General features: G+C 43.1%; 1 long non-coding RNA gene across 1 annotated transcript; it reads left to right on the top strand.

Annotated features, from left to right (window-relative positions):
• Positions 1-1,040: 1,040 nt before the first annotated feature.
• Positions 1,041-9,872, top strand: LOC120407977. The gene is made up of 5 exons (XR_005600354.1): positions 1,041-1,179; positions 2,053-2,106; positions 2,964-3,101; positions 6,605-6,726; positions 9,332-9,872. It is a non-coding gene; the product is annotated as an uncharacterized LOC120407977 (long non-coding RNA).
• Positions 9,873-18,628: the final 8,756 nt, after the last annotated feature.

Here is an 18,628-nt window from a genome sequence, read left to right as displayed (position 1 = left end):
GTGTGTGTGTGTAAAATTAATATCCCCCTCCTGCAAAAATATGGTTTAAATCATTTAACAGTTAATTGGAACTACTTCAGCTCTTAATAGCATGAAGTCTAAATTTTGATTGCCATTTTCCTTCAACAGTTCAAAGCTGTCCAATGGTTCAAAGCAGGGGAGGTCATTCTGAATGAAAATCTCTTCCCTCAAATTAAAAAGTCTTGTGTAGTCACCTGAATTGCAAGCATGGTGCTCTTCCTCGCTATATCATATTCATTACATTTGCCAATCAGGTTTGAATATGGGACTGTGGTTGTATATTGGGGGATGTTTACTGATCTTGCATTAAAAGAGGCTGAACTTAGCTCCAACTGGCTGACGTAAAACATTTGCACACAGAATTTTCACATTACAGATTTTAAACTGATCACTCTTAAAGGACTCAGTGAGTACTGACATACGTAAAACTTCAGGAAAGGCTAGAATTAAGGTTAATGAACTCTTCCAAAGATACCTGTTACATTTGAGCTTGTGAAGGGAAGTTCATTCATCCTCCATTGTTCATCAAATGCAATGGCTGAAGAATAAACCTTAAATCAGTTTTTAGTTTCAGGGATTGTCTTTCCAGAAAGGCAGGTAACTATTTTTAGACAAGGTGATATTGTGTTTTTTTCATATTTCCATGTAAGGGGAAACAATTATTTCTGTTGTGGATGAAAAAAGATATTAGCTCTACATAACTTAAAACTTGGTTTTAAAATCCTAGGTACATCAGTATCTTGAAAGTTGAAAAAGTTGTCCTCTCTTCCTTTTTTTCTTAGTATTTGTTGATTTCTCTACACAACGTTAAAATGTACTTATGACAATGGATATTAATTAGTTTAATGGGGCGTCTGCCCCACACTGGTGGAGAAAGGGTTAAAAGAAGCCCTGGGGAGGCTGTGCAGCAGACAGCCAATCAGTGAGGGGCTACAAGAAGCAGCCAATCAGGGCAGAGCAGGCCCATATATAAAGAGAACTGCAGAGCAGAGAAGGCAGTTCTCTCTTGGGACTCTATGGAGAAGGGACTGGATTTCTGAAGGGCTGATGGAACTACTAGCACCCTGGACAGAGCAGTGCTGGGTCTGGTCAGGGGAGTGAGAGGGAGCTCTAACCAGATTGGCTGAAAGACTGAAGCCCTGATATAGGGTTGAGAAGGTGCTAAGGCAATGGGGAAGTGTGCCAGGGAAATGGATGGTGGGGATTGAAGGAGATGCATTGCATGGCTGTTGCCTAGAGGGTCCCTGGGTTGGGATTTGGAGTAATGGGTGGGCCTGGGTCTCCCCACTGCTCACTTGCCACTGAGGGTAGTGGCCAGTGAAGGGTTGCAGTTTGCCACTGAAGCAAGTGGCTAGAACCTTGGGTTGCAGTTGGCCATGGAAGCGAGTGGCTGGACAGAGGATGGCTCGTTCCCCTGGAAGGGGGGGGAGAATGGAATGGGGCATGGCCAGAGGGCTCTGTCCTGAAGAGAATGCTGTAATCCTTGAGGTGATGTGGGTCTGGATGGCAATGAGACACCACTGGAGGAGGGTGCCCTGTGAAAAGACTGAGTTAATTGCCAGCAGGAGGCACCACAGTGGTGAGTCCTGCCCTGTTACAATTAATGAAGAAATTTGTTTTGGGGCTTATCACCTGGGCACCTTCTAGCAACCAGACTTAATTATAGAATATAATGAAACTAATTTCTCAATAAGAACTCCTAACCCCTATTTTCTAATATCACTAGGGTCTATCAAAACTAGATCAAAGAAATAGGTTTTATACTGCTCTCTGAGGCATGCCAACCCAGGCTGTATTGATCTGCTGGAGGAAGCAGGTTCCAGAAACCAACCTCTTGTTCTGAGAACACCATGCTACCTGTTAGTGAGGGTTTGGGCACAGGAAATGGCAGTGAGTTCCTACAGGATTATAAATATTATGATTGGACATACGGAGAGTGACAATTCTTCAACTGGCAATGCAAACAATTGGCAATATTGCCAATTCACACCATTTTATTGCAAATCTCATGGGTTTTTTGTTTTGTTTAAGCCCCAGAAACTTGAGTTCTATGATTATACGGGCATTTCAGCTTTCATTTTTAAGGTATGTTTTTAACACTTCTTATTGTGGTGAAAATCTGTAAACAGGAATCTTTCTGACTCAGAAATCAGAAGGCAAATAAAAAGAACCCATTAATTCTTTTAAAAACCATGGTTTTTAAAAGTTGAAATCTCAGGATTTCAGGGGCCTGATTCATGAATGCTTAGGAGTGGGTACTGGAACTGCATCCAAAACTATTTGGATCTTACGATGGAGTGTTTACCCCCACACAGACCCTGAATGGGTGAATGTGGACCTGAGGGGCTAATTATGTTACTTGGCTGCACCTGGAGGAAGAGACAGTCTTAACTGATCATGAAGCCCACCTGGCAGGAGCAGGCTGTTTGTATACAGAGTGGAAGTAGGTAGCAGAATGGGTGCTGCAGGGAGAGGCTGCATTTACTCTCTAGGAATAAAGAGGTGGTGGGGAAGAAGTCTAGGGGGGAGAATGAGCCCTGGGATCCTAGCCTGACTAGAGAAGGTTGACAAGCACCCTGAAAGAGGAGTAGGATTTGGATTGCCAGGGAGTGAGAGCCCTAGGAGGTGTTCTGTGGCAGCACAAAGCAAGGGGAACTTAAAAGATGCAAGCCTGACAAAGGCCAGATAGGAAGGAGACTGGAGAAAGAAACCCAAGGAATGGGACTACACAGGCTTTAGCTGCTGGTTGTAGGGTCCTGGGCTGGAATCTGGTGTAGTGGGAGGGCCCAGGTTCCCCAACCAGCCACTGGGAAGGTGGCCTGAGTCCAAAGAAGGTGACAAAGACCTTGGAAAGCCCAGAGGTGAGGATTGGGGTCCAGAAGCTGGGGCTAAAGACCCTCTTGTGAGGACATTGAACTATCCTACATTGGACTTTCTTTTAGCCTGGAAGCAGAGGATAAAATTGTGACCTGGCCACAGGGCTGAATACAGGCAGAGAGATCACTGCAGTGACTGAGGGGCCATCAGCCATAGGGTGAAATATGCTATACCATGCCTGGCCATGAGGAGATGTTCCTGAGGTGAGTTAACTCCTTCACAGAGCCATACAGATTATAACCAACAACTCGACCTGCAATTAGAAGCAAATAAGTATCCAGCAGAAAATTCAAAGCTCTAGTGTTGTATAAAATTATAATGGTTAAGGCCCCTGAAGAGAGATGCAGTTGTATGCTGCACTAGATGAAGCTTTTGAATCTTTTTTAAAAATATCCCCAAATATAGTGCATTGTATAACTGTCTTAAGGTTTTAAAGGCATGAAACTCTGAGGTGAGGCCCACGTTGGAGAGGAAGAGTCACTATCTAGGAAGCTATCATAGATGGGGGAGGGGGGAAGCATTACATATCACAGCTGTCTCCTGAGACGACAGTAGCAGCAATGAATCCAAAATGATCCTGAGCCTGAGAACTCTATTGGCAGAGGTGTATTGTATACCTCCAATAGAAATTGCATTTAAAGATTTACCTGCTCCTGTAGTGCAGAGGTTCTCAAACTTCCTTGCACTGTGACCCGCTTCTGACAACAAAAACTACTAAACAACCCCAGGAGGAGGGACTGGGACCTGAGTCTGCCTGCGCCCCACCGCCCTAGGCAGGGGACCCAAAGCCTGGGCTCCACCACTTCGGGTGCGGGTGCAGGGGTGGGGAGGCAAAGCTGAAGCCCAAGGGCTTCAGCCCCAGGCAGAGAGACTGTAACCTGAGCCCCATCACCCAGGGCTGAAGCTCTTAGGCTTCAGCCCTGGCCCTGAGTGGTGGGGCTCAGCCTTCAGCCCTGGGCCCCAGCAAGTCTAATGCCAGCCTTGGTGACTCCATTAAAATGGACCACTTTGGGGTCTGTAGTGAGGCGGCCTGGCTCCCGACGGCCTCTGAGAGAGAGGAACCAGAACAGCCACCTCAGTGGGCGGAGCCACCTCAGTGGGCGGAGCCACCGCCGCCCCGGAAGTCAAGGGGCGGGACAGGAAGTATAAAAGCCCGGCCTCAACCCTCAGTTAGAGCCCAGCGGCCGGAGAGGACGGACGCTCCTGTTCAGGCTCCTGACTGGCCGAGCCTGCCCAGGGCAAGGTACCCGGATGCGGATGGACCAAGCCTCCCTCAAGCAAGGTACCCGGACGGACAGACCGAGCCTCCTCGAGCCAGGTACCCCGAGGTGGACTGGCCGAGCCTGCCCGAGCCCGGTACCCGAGGAGCTGCCCGAGCGTTCCTGTGACCCAAGTCCAGAGGAGCAGCAGCTCACCGAGGAGCCCATGATATGGGACCCCGCTGCCGAGCCCAGCGACGAGCAGGTACCCGAGGAGGGGGAGATGGAATGCAGCCCGGGGGTAGCCGAACCCTGTCCGGCTGAGGGCACTGACGTGCCCATGTCAGTGTGTTGCGGCCAGGATCCCCACTGACTGCAGCGGATCCACGCCGCTGTTAGGGCCCCGGGCTGGGACACAGTGGAGTGGGTGGGCCTGTGTCCCCCCTGCCACCCCACTCACGGGTGGCAGCCTCCCCCTCCTACCAGCTGTTCAGGCAGAGAAGCCTGCACTTACCTGGGCTTCTTGAACTGCTGCCATAGCTCAGTTCCCGTTACAAGGCCCTGAGCCTTGAGCTATTGTTTGTTGCCCTGCCCTGACTGAGGGCCTGGGCCTCCTGAGACTGATGCCGCTGCTTAGCTCCTGCTACAAGGACCTGAGCCTTGAACTATAGTTTATTGCCCCACCTTGGGGCTTACTGACTCTTGTGGCTCAGCTCCTGAGACAAGGACCTGAGCCCCTGGGACTATTGTTTGTTGCCCCACCCTGACCTAGGGCTGGGGATTACTGAACTATTGTTATTGCTTAGCTCCTGATGCAAGGACCTGAGCCCTGAACTACTTTGTATTGCCCTGCCCTGATTAAGGGCCTGGGCTTCCTAAGACTATTATCGTTGCTCAGTTCCTGAGACAAGGACCTGAGCCCCTGGGACTATTGGTTGTTGCTCAGCCCTGCTGTGAGGAGCTGAGCTAGAACTGCTGTGTTGCTGCCCCGCCCTGACTGAGGGCTTGGGCTTAAACTAGTGACTTTGTGTGCTCAGCCCTGCTGTGAGGAGCTGAGCTAGAACTGCTGTGTTGCTGCCCCGCCCTGACTGAGGGCTTGGGCTTAAACTAGTGACTTTGTGTGCTCAGCCCTGCTGTGAGGAGCTGAGCTAGAACTGCTGTGTTGCTGCCCGCCTGAGCTAGGGCTTGGGGACTACAGACGAGACTGCTGCTCAGCCCTGTAGTGGGATCTGAGCTCCTGGATTCTGGTGCTGCCCGCCCTGACCTAGGACTTGGGGCTTACTGATGCTGTAACTGCGTAGCTCCGGCTGCCAGGACCGGAGCCTAGACCTAGTGTCTGCTGTCCCGCCCTGACTGCGGGCTGGGACTCCTAGCAGGAACTGTGTGCCTTCTGTTCTGCCCCTGCTTGAGGGGCAGAACCCCAAAAACCCTTCAGAACCCGGAGGCTGATAGGGCCGTGTAGTGAGGCGGCCTGGCTCCCAACGGCCCCTGAGACGGCCCGGCCCCTACCGCGGACTATTACAGGGTCCCAACCCATAGTTTGAGAACAGCTGCTATAGCACAGCCTTCTACGTCACTTCTGCCTTATACAGACAGAGCTTAACTCTGTTCCCATCCACCTTCCTGGCTCTGTCAGACATTGGGAGACAGCAACCTCTAGGCCTGACCAAACAGATGCATTTCCTCCTCCTATGGGTGGTGCTGTTCACGGTAAAAGACATCTCACAGTTAAACATGGTTTCAGTCCTCAAAATTCTCATTGATCTTTTAAGCACAACAAAATACCTTAGTGGAGATGGTCAGAAAAATGTTTTTGAAATTTCCGTGAGAAATGGAAAACATTGACATAGAAAATTTTAAATTGTGAAAAGTCCATCTCTATACCAGACTATAGCAAACACATTGCAGAAACATCCAAACATACCTAATCTATCCAGAATAGATTCTTCAGCAGGGAAAAGTAAGCCTCTGAGTCAACAACACACAATAAGTCACTGACTACTCAGTATTACTGAGGTGTGATCTTCAGTGAGAATTGAAACTTCTCTGGTTATCAATGTCCGCTAGGGACAAATGGAGAACTCGAGTCAGAATCAGTTTCAAAGAACAGTTTTTTTTTCTAGTCCTTGCTCTCCAGAAACAACCTGTGAGCTTTGTTACAAACAATTGTGCAATTTGAACTTGGTTAACTATTCTATAGATGATGCACAAGTCAGAAGATTTTGCTGTATTCCCCCATAGCTGCACTAGCTCTGCAATGAGAAGTATAAATTAGTGACATAATATTTCTGTCTGTAACATAAGGGAAGATGTGTCAGAATACACAAGTGGAGGGAAACTGAATGAGAAGGTGACTTTCTAACCACAACCACATTTTAAGTGACAAAAGTATCCCCGTGGTTTCAAGTACAATTTTTTTTTACCTTAAGTCAATAACTACTTCTGGTTGGCAACTGATTTTTATGAGTCACTTGAGCAGTAATTTAAGAGGTTTCACTGTACTATAGTTACAAACAGGAATCACATTACTGGCTGCTGAAAAACAAACAGATCTGGGGTGGAAAGCAACATCCAGTGCACAGCACACTTCACCACAGTGAGAAGAGAAATTTTGGCCAATGAAACAGTGGTAAGTCCCTTTCAACATTCCATAGTATTTTTTCATAACTGTATGTCCTCACAGAGCAAACAGGATCTTCGTTTTAAGGGGTTGGGTCAGATCACCTTGCACCAGTTTGGGTGAATAAGGGCAAATCACCACCCTATACAAACTAATCCCCTGAACTCCAAGAAGAATCCACCTTGAGGAAGAGAATGTGAGGCCACTATTCTTGCTTAATTTCTAAACTTGATCAGGACAGAAAAGTTTCTATCTGTGCTCCTGGTGGAGGCTGCAAAGGAGACCTGCTGAATCAGAACATCCCCAGTTGCTATGGACATTCCCCATCCCTGACCTTGAAAGATGCATGGCACTGGCCAGGAAGTTGGGTTATGGCTGCTTTGCCCCACCACAGTCTTACCAGTGGTTGTACTTTACACTGATCAAAACTGGTCAGAAACTGGTATAGAGCCTGGCGTGAATTTAGCATGTTGTCCAAAAGACTCACATAGTAATCTTATTCTCTGCACTTATTCAGTGCTTGTCATACATAGATTTAAATCGCCTTCCACAGCTGGGTGAGCATTATTACAGAACTCTTCACTAAAAATCCTACTTACTGTTCTGACGGACTAACACTGAATGACACTGAGTCTCTGCACACAACTTCCTATCTATAGGATGAACTTGAAAGGACAGGACTGTGTTTTTATACTGTTGCAATAAACTCAATGGGGCTAGATTCTCATCCTAGTTACACTGATGTGTCAATGAAGTGACTCTGAATGTACTAGTGCAACTGAGAGCAGACTGTGGCTCGGTGACTTTCCATTGTTGCCATTTAAAAACTGTCCTTTAAAAAATATTAAGATGTATGTGATGTTCGTATCTGGACTTTAATCAGAGAATGGAGGTATTTGGTTTAAAAGTGTAGCAGTGAAATGTTAAAACTGGGACAAAGAAGCCTAAGATCTTTCTCTGAATTCAAAACACACATACAGTACATGAAATGTTCTGTCCTAGTCTGTAAGGGGGAAGGGGTGTAACTAGCATTTCCTCTTCTGCAAATTTTCAGACTGGAATGCAATAGCACATCTGTATGGAATTAACATGGCATCTCTCCCTGGTACATACAGATTCATGTGACTGCACAACTAGAGTCTGTGATCTTGAGTCCTGATTTGTTTTACCTAGTAAAAACATCACGATTGATTGTACCTACGGGTCCAATAATTAAAAAGGATAATATGATCTTCCTTAAAAAATAGTCATCAGCCAACCTTGTAGTAGTTTCAGCACTCCTGTATTTGTGCTTCAGCGACACTCTTCAGGAGGCTAAACACCAAACCAAACATTTACATTTTAGTCACTGCTAATAGATTCTAGACAAGAAAATAGTGTTATACTTTATCTAAATCATATCTTGGAACATTTCTAATGATTCCCAATGTCCCAGTTGGTATGCCACTGGTATAAGTAACAAGTATCAGAGGGGTAGCTGTGTTAGTCTGGATCTGTAAAAGCAGCAAAGAATCCTGTGGCACCTTATAGACTAACAGACTTTTGCAGCATGAGCTTTCGTGGGTTAATACCCACTTCGTTGGATGCAAGAGACGAAGTGGGTATTCACCCACGAAAGCTCATGCTGCAAAACGTCTGTTAGTCTATAAGGTGCCACAGGATTCTTTGCTGCTGGTATAAGTGAGTTGCTTTAAAAGGACAGTTTTGGTATGTCAGTTAGAAACATTTGCCACAGATATTTGGGTGTGATTTCATCACTGCATTATACGAGTTTGGCACTGGTCTAGCACTATTGAAATCAATGGAATTACACCAGCATAAAACTGGATTAATGCAGTGGCAAATCAGTGATGATATAGGTTGTACCTTTACAAGTTAATGATGTATTCCACAGTGATCGAGGAAAAAATTATTTATTTTTTTATGTATGTATTTATGCAATCTTTTAAAGTCATAAACTACCAATTGGAGTTCTACATGTTGAGCACTTGCAGATTTGAACCCTAGATAAATTTAGTATCTGACAATATTTAAATATGCAAGTGGGCCAGAAGTTACAGATTTAATCTTCCTTGGGAATGTGTTATCTGTGTAGCCAGGGATTTGTATAATTCAGTTTGTCCTCTAAGATATTAAACAATCAAATTCTGCCCTGAATTATATCCCATACAAAGCTACTGAAGTCAATGAGGCTGCAGTGTGTATAAGTTAGCGCAGGATTTGGTCCTAAAATGCTGAGGATTTTCACTTCATATTGTACTAGGAAAAGAGAAAAATTAAGATAATTACTATTTTTATTTTGTTCAGAATCCTAATTACATCGTGTTACTGCCTAGCCTTGGGCATACAGAGGACTCTCTGGACTGCCTCCAAGATCTCTAGACTCTGTGGGGTCACAGATCTAAAACAGGCAGAATAGAGAGTTTAGGCGTGATGCAGTCATTGTCCCAGCAGCTATAATAGTGACATTCAATGAAATAATGGGGGGAAAAGAGAGTTCACAAACTATTACTGAGCGTTGTGTTTTCCAAACTTGTGTAAAGTCAGAGATATCTTATCTCCTTGATTCTTTCAATTAAAACTTTTTATTTTATGTATTTTTATTTTCATGCAGCATAGAAAAGCTATGGAGTGTGGAACAGAGGAAATTCTCAGGTTTTTCAGATGCCCAGTGCAGTCAATACATTGGAACGTGTGACTTGTAACAATTCCCAGAACTCTTCTGCTGATCTAATTTTACCCAACATCAAGGATTATCTTGAAATTACAAGACTTGGCCTGAATGCAAAAGGTGACTATTGAGCTGATTTTTAAAATGCTGTAGAGTAAGTAATAGGCATGACTGTGTGGATACACAACTGAAAATATAGGTTTGAACCCCATTGTCTCAATTCAATGAGATTTAGAGCATTTACAGTCTTTCTTTTTTAAGAGTATAAAAATAAGAAGTTGAGTCAGTAAGCAGTAACTACAAGAAGCCCACAAAACCACTATTACTATTATTTTATTAAAATCTGATAAGGCAAATTCACTGCCCCACTCCAATCCTGTTGCACTGCTCTGGGACTAAGAGCACTCAGAGCACCCAAGATGGGGAGTCCCACACTGTGAGAGAGTCTCCGGGGGTGGGGAGGAAGAGAGAAGAGTCAGTGCGACCAGACCTACATAGCCCATCCCCATTTTTTTGGTTGCAAATGATTTAATTATGGACTTTACCCATAAAGACACTATAGCTGAGAAACTCTTTTGTAGTTTATACCTTTTTTTTTCTGGAACTTGACTCCTTTCAAAATAGACCACACGGTAAAGTATTTGATAAGTATTTAATGAGATGCTGCTAGTTGCCTGTTTCACTTGAATAAGGACGTGCGCATGCACACACAGTATCCCTATAGCAATTCCCATTCTGTGCATTAAAATCCGTTAACTCTTCTTAATGGAAAGGTGTGCTGCTATTTCCATCTACTGATGGACTTCTAAATTAAGAAGATTACACATTTGATCTCTCTTACACAATTATACAATTCATACAAGAAAACAAATCTGATTTTTATCTCTTTAAAAAAAGTGTGGAGTGTTCATATACAAAGTAATCACCTCAATCAGTGAGGGACAGATTCAGTATGCAGTAGGATATATTAGTACCTAATGTACATTGAGCTTTCACCCTCCTGTTTCTCATAAACAGGACCTGGGTGCAGCTGCATTAAGGATATGCATACATGATTTGGAAAAAGGGGTAAACAGGGACATAGCAAAACTTGCAGATGATACAAAACTACTCAAGATAGTTAAGTCCCAGGCAGACGGTGAAGAGCTACAAAAGGATCTCACAAAATTGGGTGACTGGGCAACAAATTGCAGATGAAATTCAATATTGATAAATGCAAAGTAATACACATTGGAAAATACAATTCCAACTACACACATAAAATGATGGGGTCTAAATTAGCTGTTAACATTCAACAAACAGATCTTGGAGTCATTGTAGATAGTTCTCTGAAAACATCCACTCAATGTGCAGCAGCAGTCAAAAAAGCAAACAGAATGCTCGGAGCCATTAAGAGATGACTAGATAAAAGAGAAAATATAATATTGCCTCTATATAAATCCATGGTATGCCCATATCTTTAATACTGCATGCAGATGTGGTTGCCCCATCTCAAAAAAGGGCAACAAAAATGATTAGGGGTATGGAATGGCTTCCGTATAAGAAGAGATTAAAAAGATGGACTTTTCAGCTTGGGAAAAGACTACTAAGGGGGGATATGATTGAGGTCTATAAAATCATGACTGGTGGGGAGAAAGTAAATAAGGAAGTGTTTACTCCTTCTCATAACACAAGAACTAGGGCTCTTTAATAGACAGCAGGTTTAAAACAAACAAGGAAGTATTTCTTCACACAATGCACAGTCAACCTGTGGATATCTTTGCCACAGGATGTTGTGAAGGCTAAGAATATAACAGGGTTCAAAAAAGAACTAGATAAGTTCATGGAGGATAGATCCATCAATGGCTGCTATCCCTGTCCATCCTGGTTGGTGTCCCTAGCCTTTGTTTGCTAGAAGCTGAGATGGATCACTTGATTCCCCGTTCTGTTCATTCCCTCTGGGACACCTGGCATTGGCCACTGTCAGAAGACGGGATGCTGGACTAGATGGACCTTTGGTCTGACCAAGTATAGCTGTTCTTATCTAATGTGCTTGAAAATATTATGCATCACAAAACTGAATTATCTTTTTTGGTAACTGGCAGGACAATGGAACAGTTCTTCACTATTCTACACACTATTATTATGTATTGATTTATATATATATATATTCTATTGTAGAAAAGAAATGCCTAAAAGCCTCAATATGACAAGGCCCCATTTTGCTAGGCACTGTATAAACAATTAGTAAGGTATTATCCTTTTCCTGAAGACTTGTGCTAAGATGACAATAAACATAGCCAGGACAGAGAAGAGGAAGGCAGTCAACATATATTAAAAATTGTATACACACATATAATACATCACATCAAATACAACTGGCTACCTCTAAGCCTATGTGCTTTATTTTTTTCTAAAAAAGATTGTATTTAGGACTTCCTTTACTCTGCCACTGGAGAGGTTCCAAAACAGGTAACGGCAATGGTGTGGTTCTGCTGCACTGGGGCAGGAAAGGGACCAGGGGCGGGGAAAGAAGCAAGGGGCAGGAATCCAAGGGGCCATGTGGGGCTGGCATAGAGTTCAGCTCTGGATAGGGTTATCACATCATCTCATTGCCCTTTCCTCTCCCAAAACACAATGGTTTCTAACAAACTTTAACCCAATGGTCCCCAAACTTTTTACCTTGTGACCATGGTTGGGAGTGGTGCCAAGGTTGGTGCCAGGGCTGATGCTGGGGCTGGAATCTTGGCCCAGGTGGGAGTAGGAGCCAAGGCCGGGAGTGGGGGCCATGGCTGGGAGCAGAGCTGCAGATGGGCTGAGGCCAGGGCTGCAGCTGGGGGGTAGGGCTGGATGTGGAGCTGGGGCAATGCCTTGGCAGGGAGGTGGGGCCACAGCCAGGAGCTGGGTGGTGCTCCCTCCCTGCTTCCAATGGGCGCTGACCCAGGCCCTTCTGTGCCCCCCAAGCATTCCTCTGTGCACTCATAGGGAGGTGGGGAAGAGATAGAGTGGGGTGGGGAGTGCACCCTACAGTTTGGGGACCACTTTTCTAACCATAGTGTCTCTTCTGATCATATAGGAGCAGCTGTTGTCCAGTGAACATTCTGGAGTTTTTGTATGTAGATCTGGTCCCTTTTGGTTATGCTAGATACTGGCCTGATTGGTCATGGTGTCTTTCCAGCACATGCTAGTAATTTTTGAATCTTTGTTTTATCTGGAGACAGACTGTATAACTGAAAGTAGCCATTTTCCAAGGCATTCAGTTTCCATGTCATTAGCACTTGTGCCAGATTTGGCTGCCACATTATAAAATGCAGAGGTATGGGTTATGGCCTTCCATTTTAGCTCTAACTTTTCATTGTAACATCTTCTCTGCCAAGTTACTGACTTACGGATAGCTTAATGACATATTTTATTCCCAGTCCTTGTAAACTTGGGAGAATGTTCACTGCTGAACTGTGAAGTGTGCAGTTTAATTTGATCTGAAAAGTCCATGTCTGGTGAATATAGAAACTGTGTAACGATTACAGATTTACTTTGTATCCTCTCATTTGATGTCTGAAGTACTTGGAACAGCTGTGTTGTCAACTATCCACAAATATTCATTTATATTCTACAGTAAACCCACTACTTGATGCTGCTGTGATCTGTGCTACTACTAAGATTTCCTTGTGGGAAACTCTGTGGTATTAGAAGATCTCACAGTTTGCTACGCTTTTCAATTTTTTTCTTGTGCCAACCTAGGCTATCACTTCCTTTTGCCACTTTTTACATTTTTCTTTCTCGCAATCTTACCTGTATTCAATGTTTTATTTCTTGTTTAATTATCTGGGATAGTATTTTCCTTTGATCACGAATCCACCCATTTCACAGTTTCTTAGTGGTTTCTTTATGGCTGTGTTTGAGTTGCATTGTCCTGAGGCCATGCTTATTACTATATTATCCTTACTGTGTCTTCCTTCATGGCATCTTTTTTTGCTTTGTTTGTATGTAGATTCTCATTGATTAGAGTCCTTTGTGCTTCTACCTCATCTTCCCTTTTCTGTCTCCTGACTTAATTTTATATATGCAAAGGAAAACATATCCACATTACCTTTTTTCTGACTTATTGCTGGTTTTCAGTTTATACAGTTGCAGTTTAGCAACAGCCTCAGAATCATTGGTGTTGTACAATTAGCAGTGATAATAACAAGCTGCTATAAGTCTTTTCATTTTGCATAAATATAGAGGGTACTTCTGCAAGTACTTTAGATGCATATATGCATCCCCCTATTTCCGTTTTCATCAGCACCACCTTTAGTCCTGATTGTAGTGTATCGCCAGGTAGTTTAACCAGATGGATGCATTATAATGGCATTGAGGTCCAGTAGATAAGACAGTAGGACTCAGAAGAGGTGGGTTCTCTATTGCTGATCTTGGGCAAATCATTTAATCTTTATACAGTACCTTGTTTTCTCTATCTGTAAAAAGGAAATTATGATCATGTTTAATGTGCTTGTAAGTCTAAAGAAGAAACTTACTGTACAAGATTGTTACTGTTATTTACCATAGCTTAAAACTGTTTCTCTATCTCTTCCCCACCTCCCCCCATTCATTGGATGATTCTCACTTTTCCTCCTAGGAAAAACAAACATTTGTTTCAAAAGATTAGTTACAACCCACTAGACAATTGGATTAATTTAAAGTATATTCTTTAAGTCTTACATTTAAATGATTTATGAGATAGAGAATCTCTATCTACCTACCATATTTTCCACTGCATGCATCCGATGAAGTGGGCTGTAGCCCACGAAAGCTTATGCTCAAATAAATTTGTTAATCTCTAAGGTGTCACCAGTACTCTTTTTTTTTCTTTTTTTTATGTGAGTTTAAATACCAGATGGACCTGATATGCTCCCAGTATACTTTAATTAATAAATATTGGAAGATCAAAGTAGTACAGACCTGCTGTAGCATTAGCAAAGTGGGAGCAAGGCCAGACCATGGGTAGATCTTTGAAGCTGCAAGCTCTTTTTTTAATTATACAGTGAGGACCAACCAGATCTCACTCATTTGGGCAACATTTTAAAGCAAGTTTTAAAGATCTCCATATGGCAATGAAGAATTTGCAAAGTACTAGTACAGTGGTGACAGAAAACAGGGTAATACATTATATGAAAATGGGTAGGAAAATCTAACAGTGGAATGGGCAAGATCACTTGACAGCAAGGATAAAAAAGATCATGAATTCTGAGGAAATGGTCCTGCAGAAATGTTTAGACATTGGTGAAAAGGGGTAAATTGATTCACTTCAATACCACATTATTTTTATTTTGCTGTTTTGTAATTCTTGTGAATGCAAACTTGCATATATGTAAGTGAATAACTTTAGGTAATAAGGTGTTGTTTTCTCAAATATCACCACACTTATACTACCACTAATACCACCACACCAGTTATCAGTTTTAACAAACTGTCAATGCTCCAAGACTGTTAACAGAGACAGAGACAGATTGGTTGCAAGAAACACAGGCAACATCACCATGGATGGGTACAAGGGAGAGAGAAGGGATAAAGTGCACTTAAGGAAAATATATCTGCAAAATCAAGCTGGGCTTATAAAGAGACTAGTCAATTATAAGTTGATTGGTAGAAGACATGCCTCACCTCAGTTTACAAGAGCTGTCATCCATCTGTGTAATCAAACATTTATTATTAATTATTATTATTATTAATAATAAACATAAAGATCTCAATTCTGCCACTCTTACTCACATTGAGGAATTACTTTGCTCTGCAAGTAGCCCCATTGCAATCAATAGAAGGTGGCAGAGTCTGGTTCTGATCTTTTGTATAAAGTTGTATTTTGTTAATTCACTATGTCTCCCTTTTTGTTCTATTTCTCTTCCTTCATTGGTTGGTTCTTTCTGCTATATACTCTAATCCTTGTGTATATAGCAGAATCTTTTCAGTGTCTTTTCTCTTTCTATTATGTTTTATCATTTTAAATTAATCTCCTTTCCTTCCCTCGTGTTCTGTTAATGTCTACCTTCTTGTCTGTGACTTTTTTTTTCTCACTTCCCTCCTTCAATGTCTCTTCTGATGTTTTACTGGCTCATAGGGTAGAGTGGGGCTAAATCATGAAAGGCCTGAAAGACTAGAAGCTTGAATCAGGGTGTTGAGGTGAAGTGGGAGCCAGTGGAGGGACTCTCAGAGGGTATATCTACATGGCCATTAAAAACCCACGGTTGGTCCTGCCTGCGGACTCGGGCTCACACTAAGGAGCTGTTTAATTGCAGCATAGATAGTTTGGAATCAGGCTGCAGCTCAAGCTCCAGGGCCCTCCCATCTCACAGGGCCCTGCAGCCCAGGCTTGAGCCTGAGCCCGAACATCTACACGACAATTAAACAGCCCCTTAGCTCAAGCCCTGTAAGTCTGAGTCAGCTGGCATAGGCCAGTGGTGTGGGTTTTTAAGTGCTGTGTAGACATACCCAGAGGGGGCTGTTGTGGTCAGGAGTGTGAGACCAGGAAAATTATCTTGGCAACAGCATTCTGAATAGACTTGAGTCAAGCAAGGTTGCAGTACACAAGGTCCTAAATGAGGAGGTTGCAGCAGTTAAGATGGAAACTGTGTGGTGAAAGAGTTCCAGCTGTGTGGACAGAGAAGAAAAGGCCTGAATGTGAGGATCCACCTAGAGGACACAGATGACATCCACGTTACAGGCTTGAGTAACAGTGAGGCTGGTGGTGGTGTCTACAGTTTTGGAGAAGGAAGAGAATGAGCAGGAAAAGTTCAAGAGCCCAATTTTGGCCATGTTGATTTTAACATGACACCTGGACATTGACAAAGCCTGAGATAGCTCATTAGAAAAACAAACTAGATTTCTGAGTCATTGGCACACTGACAGTAGTCAGTCATGCTTCCACATAAGAGCGCTCAATGTATGTCTACTCTGAAATAATAAACTCATGCCTAGTGCAGACTGCGGGGCTATAAAACAGTGTAGACGCTTGGGCTGGAGCCCAGGTTTTTGAACCTGGAGTTCCAGAGCCTGGGCTCCAGCCTGAGCCCAAACATGTATGCTGCAATTTTATAGCCCCAAGAGCCATCTGATACCAGCCACCTGTGGGTATTTTTGATTGCAGTGTAGATGTACCCTGTGTGACATTAGGCTCCAAATTCCAACATTCGAAGGTGACTTACGCACTTAGCACCTGAGTCTTATTGAGACTCAATAGATAAGTCATAATTTGCTCTATTGAAAGTGGGAGTGACCCACCAAAAACAACCCCACAGACTTTTTTGGGATTGAAATATAAATCCCAAAAATTTCCATGTGTTTGGAATACAATTTCACAATTTACTTTTTTTCAGTATTTTTATTTTGCTGTATACCTTGCACCCATTTTAAAAATACTTATACTATACTGGGGGAAACTTAAGGTTGCTTTTGGGGGAGGGAAACTTTGCTAGCCAAATTATTTTATATATATATATATATATAATTAATCACAGTAGCCATTTTAAGTTTTAAATTACTAAATGTATGCAAATGTGGTATCAAATGTACATAAACTGAAAAATTATGGATCTAATCCTTCAGCCCTTGTTCAGGCAAGTGACTTTAAATTAAATGGAAGACTTTTTCTAAAACACAGGGTTCTTCCACTATAGATTCAAATGTTCTCAAGTCTATAAAATAAAAGCAAAGTAATATGAAAGCAAGCTGAGTAAGGATTCCTAGAGAAAAGGGCTAGTTTTTATGCTGGCACAGTCTATTGGCATGTGTATTTTTTTTAATAGTTGTACAGGCATCTAGACTTGGATAGATGCTTTTAATATATCTAAGTAAATAACGTGGGTGAATATGTATTTAAGCTCACTAATCAAATATGGACACAGAACATCCTGTTCAAGATTAAAAATGATCATATGGCCAACAGCTCAAACTTATATGGATCCTATTTTACTAAAGTAATAGTATCACAAATCACACTTTGCACTATTCTCAGAGTACTAATAAACTAGGATTATACATACTTCTCCTACTCTTTTCCCCAATAAAGGATCATTTTTGGAAAAAGTCAAGTAGTTAGAAAAAAGAGTACATCCCTAAACTAGCCAATTTTAAATGGAACAGTTAGATATATCTAAGTTTAGACTTGACTGTTTTCTGCTCAGACAGGAAATAAGATTTCATTATCTCTGTCACTATTGGTAAGATATGGCATAGAACTTCAGCTACTAGTTGTCTAGCTATTTTCCTTCCAGCTTCATCTGTTACAGGATCTCCGTATACCACGCTGAATCTGGAGAAGAGAATTAAGAGTCACTGTGACAGTCTACTTTGATCATCATCCTGTTCCTATTACGCCTCTGGCATTTAGCGCAGCAACAAACCGCCTCCATTCCTGTTTCTGGCAAGTCTTTCAATGGCTCCCCAGCTGTGCCATGGGTTTTTCAGCTTGGCTTCCACAGTTCTTCGCCATGTTATTTTTAGGCAGCCTCATTTTCGCTTGTCTTCAAGTGTCCATCTTATTGCTACTCTGGTGATGGAACCAGTTTCCATCCAAAGCATATAACCGATCCGTCTCCAACGCCTCCTGACAATGATGGTGCTCAGATCCTCTTGCCTGCACTGGGTCAGTGGAGGACATAATTATAATGACCTAACTCTAGAAGAACTAGACCTTTGGCAATGTTTGGTTGGTAACACAGTATTCTTCCCTACATTAATTTGAAACGGCAGTGATTCCTTCAGCCTCTGAAGGCAGATACTGTCTCAAAAGGTCCATTTTTCCACTCAGAAAGGTGTGACCCAACCTCAGATTGAAGGACAGTTTTTACTGCAAGGGAATAATCTTCATCCCTTTCATGGGTGCCAGGTTTTGGTAGTGTCCCAAGCAGAGCCATCCTGTCCATAGGTTGGACCGGGCCCCACACTGTGGGAGGCCCCATGCTTCAGGGAGATGCAGGGTTTAGGGCAGCCTTGGATGTTAACAGGGAGCTTGGCACCAGCAGCGAGCAACCTGCCCCCAGCCCGCACTGCTCTGCCGGTTCCTGGCATCCCCCGGACCAGCATCCCCATGAAGCAGGGGGCCCCCAAAAGTGCAGAGTCCAGGGAGGTTGCCCTAGTCCAACCTAGGGACAGGACGGCTCTGAAAATTTAAGCCCAAACATTGGTGGAGCTGGGTCCACATTCTTGACTATCGATGGAGCACAGGCATCCTAGGCCCATGTAAGTTGCTGCCTATGATCCCTTCTGTATCTCATCCCCACCTGA

Source organism: Mauremys reevesii, linkage group 6, assembly GCF_016161935.1.
Source record: "Mauremys reevesii isolate NIE-2019 linkage group 6, ASM1616193v1, whole genome shotgun sequence".
NCBI classification, from domain to species: Eukaryota; Metazoa; Chordata; order Testudines; family Geoemydidae; genus Mauremys; species Mauremys reevesii.
This window is presented reverse-complemented; position numbering and strand designations above follow the sequence as displayed.